Source organism: Dendrobates tinctorius, unplaced genomic scaffold (assembly GCF_039654945.1).
Source record: "Dendrobates tinctorius isolate UK_male_01 unplaced genomic scaffold, ASM3965494v1 ptg000162l, whole genome shotgun sequence".
Taxonomy (NCBI): domain Eukaryota; kingdom Metazoa; phylum Chordata; class Amphibia; order Anura; family Dendrobatidae; genus Dendrobates; species Dendrobates tinctorius.
Window position 1 is genome coordinate 66,357,598 of NW_027361829.1, and position 17,007 is coordinate 66,374,604.

Here is a 17,007-nt window from a genome sequence, read left to right on the forward strand (position 1 = left end):
AGATACTGTTTGGGATAAAGAACACAAGGAATGGACATTAGACCAGTGGAAATCTGTGGAGGATGATGATGGGGATGATTACTTAGGGGAGGAGGATGCATCTCGTGGGGCAAGTGAAAATGTTAATACAAAAAGGGTGGGGGAACAAGAGGCGCAATAGTGCCCTATCACTAGTGACACTACAATGTGAGTGGTGTAATGCAGTTCCACTCACCTATTCCAGTTGTGTGACCCACAACTGGCTTGAAGACATAACACAGTATCAGCTGCTGCAGGACTTCCACCGACCACTCCAACGTGGAAAAACTGCCAGAAAATATGGGAAGCAAGGTGTGCCACAGTCCGCGCTGCTGAGTCCACAAAATCACCTGGGATGCAAGATGTTGTAACAAAGTACTTCTTTATTCCTTCCTACGCGTTTCGGCGCCCTTCCTGGCACCTTCCTCAGGGATCCCTGTGGCACACCTTGCTTCCCATATTTTCTGGAAGTGAAAATGTTGGTGTGGCAAGGTCTGGTACAGGGTTTGTGCGTGACTGGAGGGATGTGGATTTGCCAGAAAGTGCTCCTCCAACCAGCACTCGCAGTGCATCATTGACACCGGGAACATTGGCCCACATGTCAGATTATGCCTTGCGGATCCTAAAAAGGGACCCCCGCATTGCCAAAATGATGAACGATGACGACTACTGGTTGGCCAGCATCCTGGATCCACGCTATAAAGGCAAATTACAAAACATCATGCCACAGGAGAACCTTGACCTAATATTGGCTAATAAACAAGCAACTCTGGTAAATCGGTTGCTTGAGGCATTCCCAGCACACAGCAGCGGTGATGGTTCTCACACGAGCCGTACGGGCCGGGGGCAGCTTGGCAGAGGTGTTCATGGTGCACACAGCAGAAGTGGCGTTGGAGACAGGGGTTTCATGACAATGTTGTGGACTGATTTTTCAAGTACCGCTCACACAACTGGTAATACAGCATCGATGGAAAGTGACAGGAGACAGCAGTTGTCAACTATGGTTACAAACTACTTTTCCTCCCATATCGATGTTCTCCCACACAGGTCATTCCCCTTTGACTATGGGGCCGCTAAACTGGACACCTGGCCTGAATTGGCACAATATGCCTTACAGGAGCTCGCTGTCATGTCGGACGCTGTTCACACCACAGCGTCCGGCAGGCAGCGGTAGTTCCATCTCTGTCCACTATAGCCTCAGTGGCGCCGGCTTGATTTTACTCAGGTTATCTGGGGTTAATCTAGCTGGAAATCAGGTGGGATGTTTGGTCACGCCCACGGTCTTTAAATAGTCGTGCTGGCCTGTGGGCGTCGCCGATTATAGCTTGTGTTTTGTGCCAAGTGGTTCCGGTCTGGAGAGGAGGTGTTGGAGAGAGAAATTCATATCTGGTGTCGTATGATCCGTTGTTACCTTTTCGCCTTCCTATATTTGTGCTTTGTTTTGCCCTGTTCACATTATAGTATTGTCCTGTGTGTATGCGGCGCGGTGTGGTTTGAGTTCTCCCTGTCTGTCATTACTGTGTGGGCTTTGGTGGTTTTACAACTCACTGGGTGGAGGGTGGAGGGTTCAGCTTAGGGCTGAGCAGGAGATAAGGAGAGGCTGGAGGCTCAGGCATTTGCACCTTTAGCAAAAACCCTGGGTTGAGGGTCAGACAGGGTTTTCCCTAGTTTGAGGGACTCCGCAGGGGCCCGGGTTTGTCAGCCTCCTTTGACCTAAGCCCCGCATAACATTATAATCGGCCCAACATTTTTCCATGGATTCCATGACTTCCATAAACCGCCAGTTGGCGGCGCTGTCCGTACAGGTCACCGAGTTGAAGGGGGCAGTTCAGCAGCAGGGCCTGGTTGTAGCTAATGTGCAAGCGGCTTCTGCAGGTGCAGGTGCAGAGCCTAAGATTCCGCTGCCTGAACGATTTTCCGGGGAACGCAGCAAATTTGTCATCTTTCGGGAGGCTTGCAAGTTATACTTCCGCATGCGCCCGGTCTCCTCAGGAAATGAGGCTCAGCGGGTGGGTCTGGTGTTATCTTTACTGAGTGGGGACCCCCAAGCATGGGCGTTTTCCTTACCAGCCGACTCTGCTACGTTTCATTCGGTTGAGAATGTTTTTTCAGCACTCGGGCTCATTTATGATGACCCCGACAGATTGGCTTTGGCGGAATCTAAAATCCGCGCCCTCCGTCAGGGGGAACGTATGGCGGAAGACTATTGTTCAGAATTTCGCCGTTGGGCAGTAGACACACAGTGGAACGACTCAGCGCTGCGGAGTCAGTTTATTCATGGGGTCTCAGAAAGAGTTAAACAGGCCCTCCTGATGTATGAGACTCCGGCATCTTTGGAGTCTGCCATGAGTTTGGTTATTCGTATTGATCGCCGTTTGCGTCAAGGGGCGCAGGAGACGCTGCCTCTGGGGGAAAGCAGGGGTGCCAGTGTGGTTGCTGCAGGTGACCCCACGGAACCTATGCAAATCGCGGGGGTATCGCATGTGCAGCGCCGCGTTCCTGGGTTCAGGAAGCATGGAGCATGTTTTTACTGTGGTAAAAGAGATCATTATGTAAATGCTTGTCCTGTGCTACCAAAGAAAGTCGCACCGGCGGAAAACTGGTAAGCTCAGAGGGTATGGAGGAGGCCCAACTGAGCGTATGCATATCCTCCATGATGGTATCTCAATGTATGCTCCCTGCCAGGGTTATTATTGCGGGCAGAGAGCTACCAATATCAGTGTTTGTGGATAGCGGTTCAGCCACCAATCTCATGGATGAGGAGTTTGCACGCATGGCAGGTTTCAAGATCGAAAAACTCCCTCATCCTATTCGCGTGGTTACCATTAATGCCGCTCCCCTCCCACAGGGGGAGATTACTGAGTTTGTAGCTGAGGTTAAACTCCACATTGGGGTCCTACATTCTGAGTGGGTTACTTGTAAGGTACTCAATAATCTCCCAGCACAAATAGTCCTGGGTTTCCCATGGTTGTCTAAGCACAACCCAGTGATTGACTGGAGAACCCAGGACATAGTCCAGTGGAGCAGTTTCTGCCAGGAAAATTGCTTGGCCACATGTGTGTCCGCCGTGAAGTCCAGCCTTCCGGAGGCATTGCTGGATTTTGCGGACGTATTCTCTGAGAGGGGTTGCTCAGAACTACCTCCACATCGAGCCTATGACTGTCAGATTAGGTTAAAACCCGGGGCTAAATTGCCAAAGGCGAGGATGTTTAGTATTTCAGGTCCGGAGAGACAAGCTCTTAAGGATTACATTGCGGAGAGTTTAAGTAAAGGGCACATCCGGCCTTCATCCTCACCTGTAGCAGCGGGGTTTTTCTTCATTAAGAAAAAAGATGGGGGGTTACGCCCGTGTCTGGATTTCCGGGAGTTAAACCAGATTACGGTCCGTGATCCCTACCCGATGCCTCTGATCCCTGATTTGTTCAACCAGGTGGCGGGTGCGAAGTGGTTTTCCAAACTTGACCTCAGGGGGGCATATAACCTCATAAGGGTCCGTCACGGGGATGAGTGGAAGACGGCATTTAATACCCCTGAGGGTCATTTTGAAAGCCTAGTTATGCCATTTGGGTTGACAACCACGCTGGCTGTGTTCCAACATTTCATAAATGATGTATTTGCTCATGTGCTGGGGAAATTTGTGATTGTGTACCTGGATGATATCCTCATTTATTCGAGCGACCAGGACACTCATTTAGAGCATGTCAGGCAGGTGTTACAGCTGCTCCGTGAGAATAAGCTCTATGCTAAGCTCGAAAAATGCATGTTTTTTGTTCAAGAGTTGCCTTTTTTGGGATATATTGTGTCCGCCGCAGGGTTTAAAATGGATGCTGCGAAGGTGCAAGCGGTGCTGCGATGGGAACGGCCTGGTAATCTAAAAGCGCTCCAGCGGTTCCTTGGGTTTGCTAACTATTATAGGAAGTTTATTAAGAATTTCTCTACTATAGCCAAACCGCTCACGGACATGACGAAAAAAGGTACCAATCTCGCTATCTGGTCTGAGGATGCGGTGCGTGCATTTGAGCTTCTGAAGAACTGTTTTGCTTCAGCCCCCATTCTGGTGCAACCGGACGTATCTAAACCTTTTACGGTGGAGGTCGATGCGTCTGAGGTGGGAGTGGGGGCAGTACTGTCACAGGGCTCGTCCTTGAGCAATTTGCGTCCATGCGCCTACTTCTCCAAGAAACTGTCGCCGGCCGAACGGAATTACGACATCGGCAACAGGGAGTTGTTGGCCATCAAATTGGCTTTTGAGGAATGGCGACACTTCTTGGAGGGGGCGGCCCACCAGGTCACAGTCATCACCGACCATAAAAACCTGCTCTATCTGGAGTCGGCCAAGCGTCTGTCTCCCAGGCAGGCTCGCTGGGCATTGTTTTTTACACGTTTTAACTTTCTGGTGACTTACCGTCCTGGGGCGAAAAACACCAAGGCGGATGCCTTGTCCAGGTGTTTTCCGGGGGGAGAACCTCGGGAAGATCCGGTACCCATCCTCCAGGAAGGTGTAGTGGTTTCGGCACTCACGACTGAGGTAGAGGCGGAGATTGCCGAGGCCCAGGAGGAGGTACCACCAGGACTTCCAGCTAATAAGTCGTTCGTACCCCTTCATCTTCGTCTTAAGGTGTTGGGGGAACACCACGACTCGGTCCTGGCCGGTCATCCAGGGGTTAGGGGCACCTTGGAACTGGTATCGCGCCGCTTCTGGTGGCCAAAAATCCGTCAGGACGTGGTTTCGTACGTGACAGCTTGCATCACGTGCGCCAGGGCCAAGTCGCCCAGAACCCGTCCTGCTGGCACTCTACAGCCGCTGGGGATACCTAGTAGGCCATGGACAGAAATCTCCATGGACTTTATCACAGATTTGCCTGCCTCGGCGGGGAACACGGTCATCCTGGTGGTGGTTGATCGATTTTCGAAGATGGTGCATTTTGTGTCGTTGCCTTCCTTGCCCAACGCGAAGACGTTGGCTCAGGTCTTTGTGCAGGAGGTGGTCAGACTGCACGGAGTTCCATCGGACATAGTGTCTGATAGGGGTACCCAGTTTGTGGCAAAGTTTTGGAAAGCTTTTTGCTCACGATTGGGGATCAAGTTGTCTCATTCGTCGGCGTTTCATCCGCAGTCAAATGGTCAAACTGAGCGCATGAACCAAAATCTGGAGCAGTATTTGCGATGTTTTGTGTCTGACAACCAAGAGGAGTGGTCGACGTTCCTTCCCTTGGCCGAGTTCGCATTAAATAATCACCGCCAAGAATCATCGGGAGAGTCTCCATTCTTTTGTGTTTATGGGCACCATCCTCAATTTTGTACCTTGCGTCAGGGGGTCTCTGGGGGCGTCCCAGAGGAGGACCGATTAGGAGTTCAACTATCATCGGTCTGGAGGAGTGTGAAACAGCGATTGCTGAGCATGAGTGCAAGATACAAACGTGTGGCTGACTCTAGACGCGTGCCAGGTCCGGACCTGTGTGTGGGTGATTGGGTGTGGTTAGCTACTAAAAACATAAAACTCAAAGTTCCATCATTGAAATTGGGTCCAAGATTTATTGGCCCTTTTAAGATTGCTGCCATCATTAACCCGGTCGCTTATCGGTTGGAGCTTCCTGCGGTATACAAGATACACAACGTGTTTCACAGGTCTTTATTGAAAAAGGTGGTAGGCTCTGTGGACACGACGCCGATGCCACCTCCAGTCATGGTGGATGGCGATTTAGAGTGGTGGACTCACGAGTACTGCGCCGTACTCTTCAGTATTTGGTGCACTGGCGGGGGTATGGTCCGGAGGAGAGGTCTTGGGTACCAGCCTCGGACATACACGCGGATCGACTGGTCAGTTCCTTTCACCGCCGCCATCCGGACAAGCCGGGTCCTATGAGTCTTGAGGGCCCTGGGGTCCCTCGTAGAAGACGGGGTACTGTCATGTCGGACGCTGTTCACACGACAGCGTCCGGCAGGCAGCGGTAGTTCCATCTCCGTCCACTATAGCCTCAGTGGCGCCGGCTTGATTTTACTCAGGTTATCTGGGGTTAATCTAGCTGGAAATCAGGTGGGATGTTTGGTCACGCCCACGGTCTTTAAATAGTCGTGCTGGCCTGTGGGCGTCGCCGATTATAGCTTGTGTTTTGTGCCAAGTGGTTCCGGTCTGGAGAGGAGGTGTTGGAGAGAGAAATTCATATCTGGTGTCGTATGATCCGTTGTTACCTTTTCGCCTTCCTATATTTGTGCTTTGTTTTGCCCTGTTCACATTATAGTATTGTCCTGTGTGTATGCGGCGCGGTGTGGTTTGAGTTCTCCCTGTCTGTCATTACTGTGTGGGCTTTGGTGGTTTTACAACTCACTGGGTGGAGGGTGGAGGGTTCAGCTTAGGGCTGAGCAGAAGATAAGGAGAGGCATTTGCACCTTTAGCAAAAACCCGGGGTTGAGGGTCAGACAGGGTTTTCCCTAGTTTGAGGGACTCCGCAGGGGCCCGGGTTTGTCAGCCTCCTTTGACCTAAGCCCCGCATAACACTCGCTTGCCCAGCTGCAAGTGTGCTATCGGAAAGAGTCTTCAGTGCAGCTGGATCAATCCTGACAGAAAAAAGGACCCGTCTTTCAACCCAAAATGTGGATGATCTAACCTTCATTAAAATGAACCATGCATGGGTTTCCAAGGATTTTGTCCCACCTTACCCTGATGACACATAGGGTGACAGAAAAATGGCTTGCTTTGGTCCACCTCTTCCTGGGACTTGACCTATTTCGACTTTTGCATCAGCTGAATGTCCAACATCAACATATGCCACTTTCTAAAACTCCCTAACTGTGCTGCCTCCCCCCCCCATGGCCGGGGTCACCACCTAGCGCACGACAACGTGCGAGTGCCGTTGCCCTGGACAGGTGGGTAGGCCGACTCTTGGGCGCGGGCACTGGCACAGGGTCCCTCATAGTGCAATCAAGTGTCTCTGACGGTGGCGGTGCACACCCACCGTCAGACACACCGCCGTACTATGAGGGGCCCAGTGCCAGTACCGACGCCCACGAGTGGGCCCCCTTGCTTGGGCAGGGCCCCAGCATTTGCAATCTTTACCTCTCCCTGCTCCTCCGCTGTGTAGTCTGGGCCGTCAAATCCATACTGTGCCTGACACCGTCAGAGCCTGCCTCCTGATGTATAGACATATCTTTTGAATGTGTACGCTATCCATACATGTTATCCGGGGATACGGTACCCTTTCTCACCTTTGTGCAATCACGTGCAAGCCATACTGGGCCTAACACCGTCTGAGCCTGCCTCCTGATGTATAGACATATCTTTTGAATGTGTACGCTATCCATACATGTTATCCGGGGATACGGTACCCTTTCTCACCTTTGTGCAATCACGTGCAAGCCATACTGGGCCTAACACCGTCTGAGCCTGCCTCCTGATGTATAGACATATCTTTTGAATGTGTACGCTATCCATACATGTTATCCGGGGATACGGTACCCTTTCTCACCTTTGTGCAATCACTTGCAAGCCATACTGGGCCTAACACCGTCTGAGCCTGCCTCCTGATGTATAGACATATCTTTTGAATGTGTACGCTATCCATACATGTTATCCGGGGATACGGTACCCTTTCTCACCTTTGTGCAATCACTTGCAAGCCATACTGGGCCTAACACCGTCTGAGCCTGCCTCCTGATGTATAGACATATCTTTTGAATGTCTACGCTATCCATACATGTTATCCGGGGATACGGTACCCTTTCTCACCTTTGTGCAATCACGTGTAATCCATACTGGGCGTGAGAACGGCTGGCGAGCTGTTAAGCAAGCTACAGCACCTGTGGTTTGCACACATAAGTTTTTCATTTTTTCAGGAATGACGGTTAGGCCTAATTCCGGAACTGCGGTTGACCTGCACTTACTGGGAAATCATCGCTCGCGAGTAATAATTGTAATCAGTGATCCCCATCACTAACGTTGTTCAGCGGGTTATCTGCACCTGTAAGCGACAAACGCTGGCCTTTTCAGTGTAGCGCACATGCAGCCACGGACATGTAAGGGCATGACACACCAGTTATTGGCCAATCTCATGTGCCAGAGCCTCACGTGTCCCTCTAGTAAGCCGGACTCGGACCGCGGGGCATGACGGAGTCTCGTTCGTTAACGGAATTAAGCTTGCAATGTGTGCATCTGTTCTGTAGCTGGCATGGTTGAGGTTGCCCGTTGTGATAAAACAAACCGGGATCGCCTTTGCTGGGGTCAAAGGTCACGTGCGTTCAGCATGAAACTCAGGCGCAGAGCTGGGATTCGGGTATAACTGACACTGGGTCAGGTTTATTAATGGTGAAAGCAATGCATAAAAAAATAAAACATAAAACAAATCCTTGCCTGTCCGGCACTAACTAAACAAAGTACAACCTAACTACCAACTGGCGGGCTTCTCCCGTCCAGCCAAACCACAGTTGCAGTGGGCACTGCTCTCACTCACGTGTGTCTCTCACACAGACAGGCTCTCTGTGTTCCCAGGCTGAGACACTCCCACAACCACCTGGCATCCTTTTATATCCACCTCCCATTATTCATTAGCAAGCAGGTGCGATACTGACCAGACTAGGCCACATAGGAAAGGAATCTGGGCGAGATATACCTGCCCTCATCCACTATTCCCACATGATTCTCACATATCCCCCCCCTCTGCTCAGACCTCTCCGGTCGAGCAATGACACCCGCCAAACAGTGCACTCGGGACAGGGCATCTCCATTTCCCATCTGTACCCCTGGGCGGTGCTCCACCATAAAAGTGTAGGCCTGCAGGGCAAGGAACCACCGGGTCACCCGGCTATTCCGTTCCTTGTTCAAGTGCATCCACTTGAGAGGGGCATGGTCCGTGATCAGCCTGAACTTTTGGCCCACCAGGTAATATTTGAGGGCCTCTAGAGCCCACTTAATGGCGAAGCACTCTTTTTCTACGACTGCATACCTTTGCTCGTGTTTATTCAGCTTCCTGCTGAGATAGAGGACTGGGTGTTCCACTCCGTCCCTCACTTGTGAGAGTACTGCCCCGATACCGGTATCAGAGGCATCCGTTTGTACCACAAACGCGCTGCGGAAGTCCGGAGTCACCATTTTAGGCTATGGAAGGCTTCTTCAGCTGCTAAACTCCATTTAATCATGACGGAGTCTTTCCCTTTTGTAAGATCTGTCAGGGGGGTAGCGATGGCTGCAAAATTGGGTATGAACCGGCGATAATAGCCGGCGATCCCCAGGAAGTCTTGCACCTGCTTCTTGTTGACAGGTTGTGGCCAGTCCTGAACCGCCTGAATCTTATCAACCTGGGGTTTAACAACACCCCTCCCAATTACATACCCCAAATACCGGGCTTCTTCTAGCCCGATGTGACATTTCTTGGGGTTCGCGGTTAGACCTGCCTCCCACAGGTCGTCAATCACAGCTTGTACTTTCTGGAGATGAGTCTCCCAGTCCAAGCTGTAAATGACAATGTCGTCCAAATAGGCCGAAGCGTACTGCCTATGTGGCCTCAGGACTCGATCCATCAGTCTCTGGAAGGTCGCCGGTGCTCCGTGCAGTCCAAACGGCATATACACATACTGAAATAGACCTTCTGGGGTAGCAAATGCCGTCTTTTCTCTGGCAGCCTCCACCAGAGGGATCTGCCAATACCCCTTTGTTAGGTCTAGGGTCGTAATGTACCGGGCTTTTCCTAACCGATCTATTAACTCGTCGACCCGGGGCATAGGGTAGGCATCAAATTTTGAGACCGCATTCAGTTTCCTGAAGTCATTGCAGAACCGGATGGTGCCGTCCGGTTTAGGAATTAGCACAATCGGGCTGGACCAAGCACTGTGCGATTCCTCAATGACACCTAACTCTAACATTGCCTTCACTTCTCGGGAAACGGCTTCACGGCGCGCTTCCGGGATTCGGTAGGGCTTTACGTGAACTGTGACACCAGGTTCTGTTACGATGTCATGTTTCATTAGCGTAGTCTGCCCGGGTTTTTCTGAGAAAAACTTTTGGTTGTGAAGTAGAAACTGCCTGACCTCAGTCTTTTGCCGCTCCGAGAGAGTCTCTGCAACCCGTACCTCCGGTACGGTATGCGAGCAGACGGGACGGGCCAGCTCCGCTGACAAGGCAGACCGATCTTTCCAGGGTTTTATCAGATTTACATGATAAATCTGTTCAGGTTTCCGCTTACCTGCCTGGTATACTTTGTAGTTTACTTCACCAACTCTTTCCTTAATCTCAAAGGGGCCCTGCCACTTTGCCAGGAACTTACTGTCCACCGTGGGGACCAGGATCAACACCCTATCTCCGGGTGCAAACGTACGGATCTTGGCGCCCCTATCATAGATTCTTTTTTGGGCTCCTTGAGCCTGCATCATGTGTTCTTTGACTATAGGCATAACAGCCGCAATACGGTCCTGCATTTGTGTGACGTGATCTATCACCGTTTTAAACGGAGTGACCTGACCCTCCCAGGTTTCTTTTGCAACGTCTAACAGTCCGCGAGGACGTCGGGCGTACAATAACTCGAAAGGCGAGAATCCCGTGGAAGACTGGGGTACTTCCCTGATGGCAAAAAGCAAATACGGAAGTAAATAGTCCCAGTTCTTCCCATCCTTGTCTATCACCTTTAACGGCATCTGCTTCAGAGTTTTATTGAACCGTTCGACCAACCCGTCTGTTTGAGGATGATACACGGATGTGCGTAACGGTTCGATTTGTAACAATCGGCAGAGCTCCTTCATTACCCTGGACATAAAGGGGGTCCCCTGGTCGGTGAGTATCTGTTTTGGTATACCGACCCGACTAAACACATGCACCAGTTCCTTGGCAATCGTCTTGGTGGCCATGTTACGCAAAGGGATGGCCTCCGGGTAACGAGTGGCATAATTCAAGATGACCAGGATATGTTGGTGTCCACGTGCAGACCGTGGAAGGGGTCCAACTAAATCCATCCCAATCCTCTCAAACGGGACCTCAATAATAGGTAGGGGTACCAAAGGGCTACAGAACCGGGGCTTAGGTGCAGAGGCTTGGCAGTCAGGACAAGACTCACAATATACACGAATATCGTGATGCATGCCTGGCCAAACAAAACAGTGTAATATCCTTTCGGTGGTTTTCTGGACTCCCAGGTGACCTCCCATCACATGTCCGTGGGCCAGGTCCAGCACCTGCCGCCGGTAGGGTTTTGGCACGACTAATAGTTGCACCGTACCTTCCCCCTTTTTCTCTATCTGATAGAGTAAATCATTCTCCAGAACCATGTAAGGATATGCCAGCCTAGAGCCAGGTTCTACGGGTACCCCGTTTATCACTTTTACATTTGTCCTAGCCTGAGAAAGGGTAGGATCCTTTATTTGCTCGCTTTGGAAGTCATCTTTCTGAACTTCTAAATCCGGCAAACGGGGAGGTGGACGGCTGTCGGCCTCCTCCTCTTCCCCGGTCTCCTCCGTATCACCCGCCATGACTGAAAACGGGAACTGCAGGTCATTTCCCGCAGACTCTTCCCCCGAGTCTTCCAGGGAGACCTCCTCCAGGGGTTCGGGACCCCCACGCGCCCTGGGAGAAGAATCATGTACACGATTACCCAAGGGCATCAACTGATTCTCCCACAATTGCCAGAAGTGGGGAAAATCCTGGCCCAGGATAACATCATGCAATAACGCCGGGACGAGTCCCACTTTATGTTGCACAGACCCATAGGAAGTAGTAATGCATATGACCGTGGTGAGGTACGAACAGGTGTCTCCATGCACACACGTTACAGAAAATTTGTCTGATGGTCCAGTCGGGGCTGACACCAGACTGGCCTTCACCAGAGTCACCACACTTCCCGAGTCTAACAATGCCACCACATTTTTGCCATCAACAGTTAAATCACACAAGTGTTTTTCCGCATCCTTTTGACCGGCATTCACACTCACTACCCGTGCAACCATAGACACGCGGTTTTTAGAGTCTGTGACGTCGCATTGCATGGGTTCAGTAGTGACCGGACAGTTCGCAGCAATATGTCCCATCTCTTGGCAGCGGAAACACCTAACGGGCCCCTTGCTTAGACCATAGTTCGCTACTCTCGGCCTCGCAGTGCGGGCAGTCCCATTTTCCTCCCCCACTGTCTTAGGGATTTTTCCATCTCCCCTACTCCCTGGAACAGTCTTACCGGTTCCACGTGGAGATGATGAAGAACGAGGTGGGGTAACGTCGTCTCGGAGTCCTTCCGCCACGGAGTAACGTTCAACCAGATCCACCAGTTGATCTGCCGTCGTAGGATTTCCATGGCTTACCCACTTCCTCAGGGCTGGCGGTAGAGCTCTCAGGTACTTGTCCATGACGACTCTCTGGATTATCTCTGGCGCTGTCAGCACCTCGGGTTGTAGCCACTTCTTCGTCACGTGGATCAGGTCGAACATCTGTGACCGCGGTGGTTTATCCGGCTGATAAGTCCATTGATGCACTCTCTGTGCACGGACAGCGGTCGTCACTCCCAGCCGGGCCAAGATCTCGGCTTTCAGTTTGTCAAAGTCCTGCGCAGCTTCAGGCTCTAAGTCATAATAAGCCTTTTGGGCCTCACCGGAAAGAAACGGGGCAATCAGGCCGGCCCATCGTGCCTTCGGCCATTTTTCTCGTACCGCCGTCCGTTCAAACGTGGTCAGGTATGCCTCGACGTCATCTTCGGTTGTCATATTCTGCCAGTACCGACTCACGTGAATCACTCTCGACTCGGCTTCCAGGTTAACCTCATGTAGGCTTGCCAGGCGCTGTGCCACCTGCTGGAGAAGCGAACGATCGGTAGCTGTCATGTCCACCAACTCCTTCAGCTGGGCCATCATCACCCGATTAGCTTCTTGCTGGACGGCGGTGGACTGTACCAGCGCTTTCACCACGTCCTCCATGCTCATGCTTGCAACGTGATGCCCGCATTCTCCACCACAATGTGATAAAACACTCCGGGATCGCCTTTGCTGGGGTCAAAGGTCACGTGCGTTCAGCATGAAACTCAGGCGCAGAGCTGGGATTCGGGTATAACTGACACTGGGTCAGGTTTATTAATGGTGAAAGCAATGCATAAAAAAATAAAACATAAAACAAATCCTTGCCTGTCCGGCACTAACTAAACAAAGTACAACCTAACTACCAACTGGCGGGCTTCTCCCATCCAGCCAAACCACAGTTGCAGTGGGCACTGCTCTCACTCACGTGTGTCTCTCACACAGACAGGCTCTCTGTGTTCCCAGGCTGAGACACTCCCACAACCACCTGGCATCCTTTTATATCCACCTCCCATTATTCATTAGCAAGCAGGTGCGATACTGACCAGACTAGGCCACATAGGAAAGGAATCTGGGTGAGATATACCTGCCCTCATCCACTATTCCCACATGATTCTCACACCGTGTTGAGTCAAATTATGCCGTAGGCTCCACTCCTGGTGGTGCCCTTCTGGACATTCCTTTAAGGTTCAGCTTTGCAACCATACTGCCCACGTAAAACAAACACTTTGCCTTCATGAACGCTGTTTGGAGGGTCATGACTCGTGGGAATAACGCCGCCCAATCAGTTAACCTGCTAGAGAGATCCTTCGTTGCTCCCAAGCATGACATCACACTCCCTAGGAGGAAGGTAATGCCACTGTGGCGACCGTACTCCTGGGGGCGACACAAGTGCACTGATGCCCAGCCACTGCTCGATGAATCTGCTGGTACATTGACCCAGACCACTACATTCCCCTCGCACGCTACCCGGCCTGAATCTGACCCTGATGAAACTCAGGTTACCCTTCCCATATACAGTTCCATCTTCCACGGTGACAAAGAGGAAGCTGCAGATGAAAGTGCAGGTTCGGCCCACCCGCCATCAGACACACCACCGTACTATCAGGGGCCCTGTGCTAGTGCCGTCGCCAACGAGTGGGCCCCCCCTGCTTGCTCAGGATCACAGCACTTGCAAGGTTGAAATACTGTGCAGTGAGATGGAAGATGGGGACGACGAGGAGTCCAGACTAGTACAGGGATTCCCTAGCGAGGAGACTTATTTGATTGTTTTCAATGTTGGGACAGCAATTTTTGGGGAGCACTATACTCTGGAGAATGATAGATGGGGCCCACCATACACTGGAACATTCCAAAGGTGGACATCAGACACTGGAGCAGCATTTACAGGGCCCATTATACACTAGAGCATTAGAAATGGGGCCCATTATCTTTGGAGCATTATTTGGGCCCATAAGACAGTGGAGCTTCATCCATGGGGACCAACATATACTGTAGCATTATGTGGAGCGCATCATATACTGTTTCAAACATTATATGGGACCAATGATTCTGTATGGAGAAATAGATGGGCCTCGTCATGAGATGTAAAAAGTGAAGTATTTTTCATTGTACTATACCGCTATTTCTCTGCCGTATCGGAGCATGATGAGTTGTGGTATGTGTTAAAGGGGCGCTCTTTCGCCCAGGGCACATGAAAACCTGGAGCCAGCCCTACCCCCCCATAACTTTAGCCAAATAACCCCCATTTTTCAGTGCGTAACTTGTATTATGAAGTTAATTAAGGTTGACAAGCTTAAGTAAGAAGAATTGATGCTTTTGGCATTCAAATGGGCACTGTAGGTGTGTTTCCTGTCCTCCTCTCACTGCCGACTTTTATTCCCCATTGACTTACATTGGGTTTCGTGTTTCGGGACGACCCCGACTTTTCCCTATAATCGGCCGATCTTGCTCGACCCGACTTTTGGAAAAGTCGGGTTTCACGAAACGAAACTCGACCATAAAAAACCAAAAGTCGCTCAACTCTAGTCAGCACAACTCAGTACGCATCAGATGATGACGAGACTCAGGTGCCACTTTCTGGTGCGTACGGTGCTGGTGAGACAACCCAGGAGAAGCAGGTGTTTGAAGAGGGGAGTGTAGATGATGAGGTCCTTGACCCATCATGGCGTGAAGAACAGGAAGGTGGTGGGAGCAGCTCTGAGGAAGAGATTCCCCGAACGGCCAAAACAGTAGGGAGAGGGAGGGGGCAGACTTGGTGGCCTGTAGCCTCCACTTCGGCACCCGTTAGGAGCATTCCTCTTCCAATAGCCAAAACGGGCGCTCCCAAGACTTGCAGTGTGTGGTCCTTTTTTGACACAGTTGCAGATGACATTTGCTTTGTCAAATGCAAGCTGTGTCATCAGAAAGTCAAAAGAGGGAAAAATGTCAGCAACCTCAATACCACAAATATGTGGAAACATGTGCGGACCAAGCATGAGGTGGAGTTACACAGACACACTGAAGATGTAGACCAACGTACAGCACCACCTACCACCTCTTCAGCTCGTGTTGGGGCCTCTTCCTCCAGCTCACACACAGCTGGTTTGGCTTCCTCACAGGATCGCCAAGGAAGAACCTCTGGCACTGTTGTCTGGAGACCCAGTGACATTCCACCCACAGCACCACGTTCCCAGTCATCCTCACACTCCCAGGCCACTCTACAGCCATCGGTAGCACAGGCATGGGATAAAAAGCGGCCATACTCGGCAAACCATCCCTGAGCACAGGCTCTGAATGCTGGCATTGCCAAACTACTGGCACTTGAAATGCTCTCATTCAGGCTGGTGGAGACTGACACCTTCCGGAACTTCATGGCATTAGCAGTCCCACAATACACCGTGCCGAGCTGCCTTTATTTCAGCAGACAAGCTGTCCCTGCCCTGCAAAAACATGTGGAGGGAAAAATAAAACATGCGCTACTAAACGCCGTCAGTAGCAAGGTCCACCTGACCACCGATGTGTGGACCAGTAACCATGGACAGGGACGATACCTTTCCCTCATTGCCCATTGGGTCAATGTTGTGGAGCTGGGTACAGATCTGGAGAGTAGCGCTGTACATGTTCTGCCAACTCCATGGATTGCAGGAATCCAGTCTCTACACATTGACTCCTCCTCCTACTCAAGTTCCTCAGAAACAGCGCCTCAGGAACCTGTTACGACCGATATGAGCACAGCCGTGGCCAAACGTCAACAGGCCATACTCAAGTTAATTTCTTTGGGGAATCGAAGCCACACAGCGCAGGAGCTCTGGAATGCCATCAAGCAGGACGTGTGGTTTGTGCCAGCAAATCTCCAGCCGGGCTTGGTAGTGTGTGACAATGGCCGAAATCTGGTGGCAGCTCTGGACCTAGGCAACCTCACTCACATCCCATGTCTGGCACTAGTAGTGGGAATGTGGACAGAGCAGGAGACATTGCCGGACACACATCAGGGGATCAACTGACGTGACTGAGCCCCAGTAACACAGGAACAAGTGTGGATTGTGCAGGCGCCACTTCAGAGCAGTTACTGGCGGGAATGGAGGCAAGGGGAAATACTAGAGACAGTGGAGCCAGAGGCCATAGTGGAGCACGTTTACAATCAGTAGTAGTCTACAAACTACATAAAACTTGCTGCAAGTTGGCCTCCGCCTGCTGCATGATTGATCCTGGGCTTCAACACAGCCAGTTGTCACTTGGAAGTGCTGTCCGCACAGAGAAAAACACTAGCTCCTGTGTTAGTGGGGTTCAGTAACGTCTGCTGTTCCCCTGCTATGTGGACGGCAATGTCTCCTGCTGCCTCCACATGCAAAAAACATCAGGCCTCTGCCTGCTCCATGCTTGATCCTGGGCTCCAACAACGCCAGTTGGTGTTCAGAAGTGCCGTCTTCACAGAGTAAAACACACTAGCTCCTGTGTTAGTGGGGTTCAGTAACGTCAGCTGTTCCCCTGCTGTGTGGACGGCAATGTCTCCTGCTGCCTCCACATGCAAAAAACATCAGGCCTCAGCCTGCTCCATGCTTGATCCTGGGCTCCAACAACGCCAGTTGGTGCTCAGATGTGCCGTCTTCACAGAGTAAAACACACTAGCTCCTATGTTAGTGGGGTTCAGTAACGTCAGTTGTTCCCCTGCTGTGTGGACTGCAATGTCTCCTGCTGCCTCCACATGCAAAAAACATAAGGCCTCAGCCTGCTCCATGCTTGATCCCG

At 51.3% G+C, this 17,007-nt stretch overlaps 1 protein-coding gene across 1 annotated transcript in view; it reads left to right on the forward strand.

Annotated features, from left to right (window-relative positions):
* Positions 1 to 6,021: 6,021 nt before the first annotated feature.
* The window catches only part of LOC141052596 (microtubule-associated serine/threonine-protein kinase 3-like), a 109,362-nt gene continuing 98,376 nt past the window's right edge, over positions 6,022 to 17,007 (forward strand). Inside the window, exon 1 of the mRNA XM_073549825.1 lies at positions 6,022 to 6,188. The gene's annotated coding sequence lies outside the window, so the exon portion shown is untranslated. The remainder of the gene's footprint in view (positions 6,189 to 17,007) is intronic.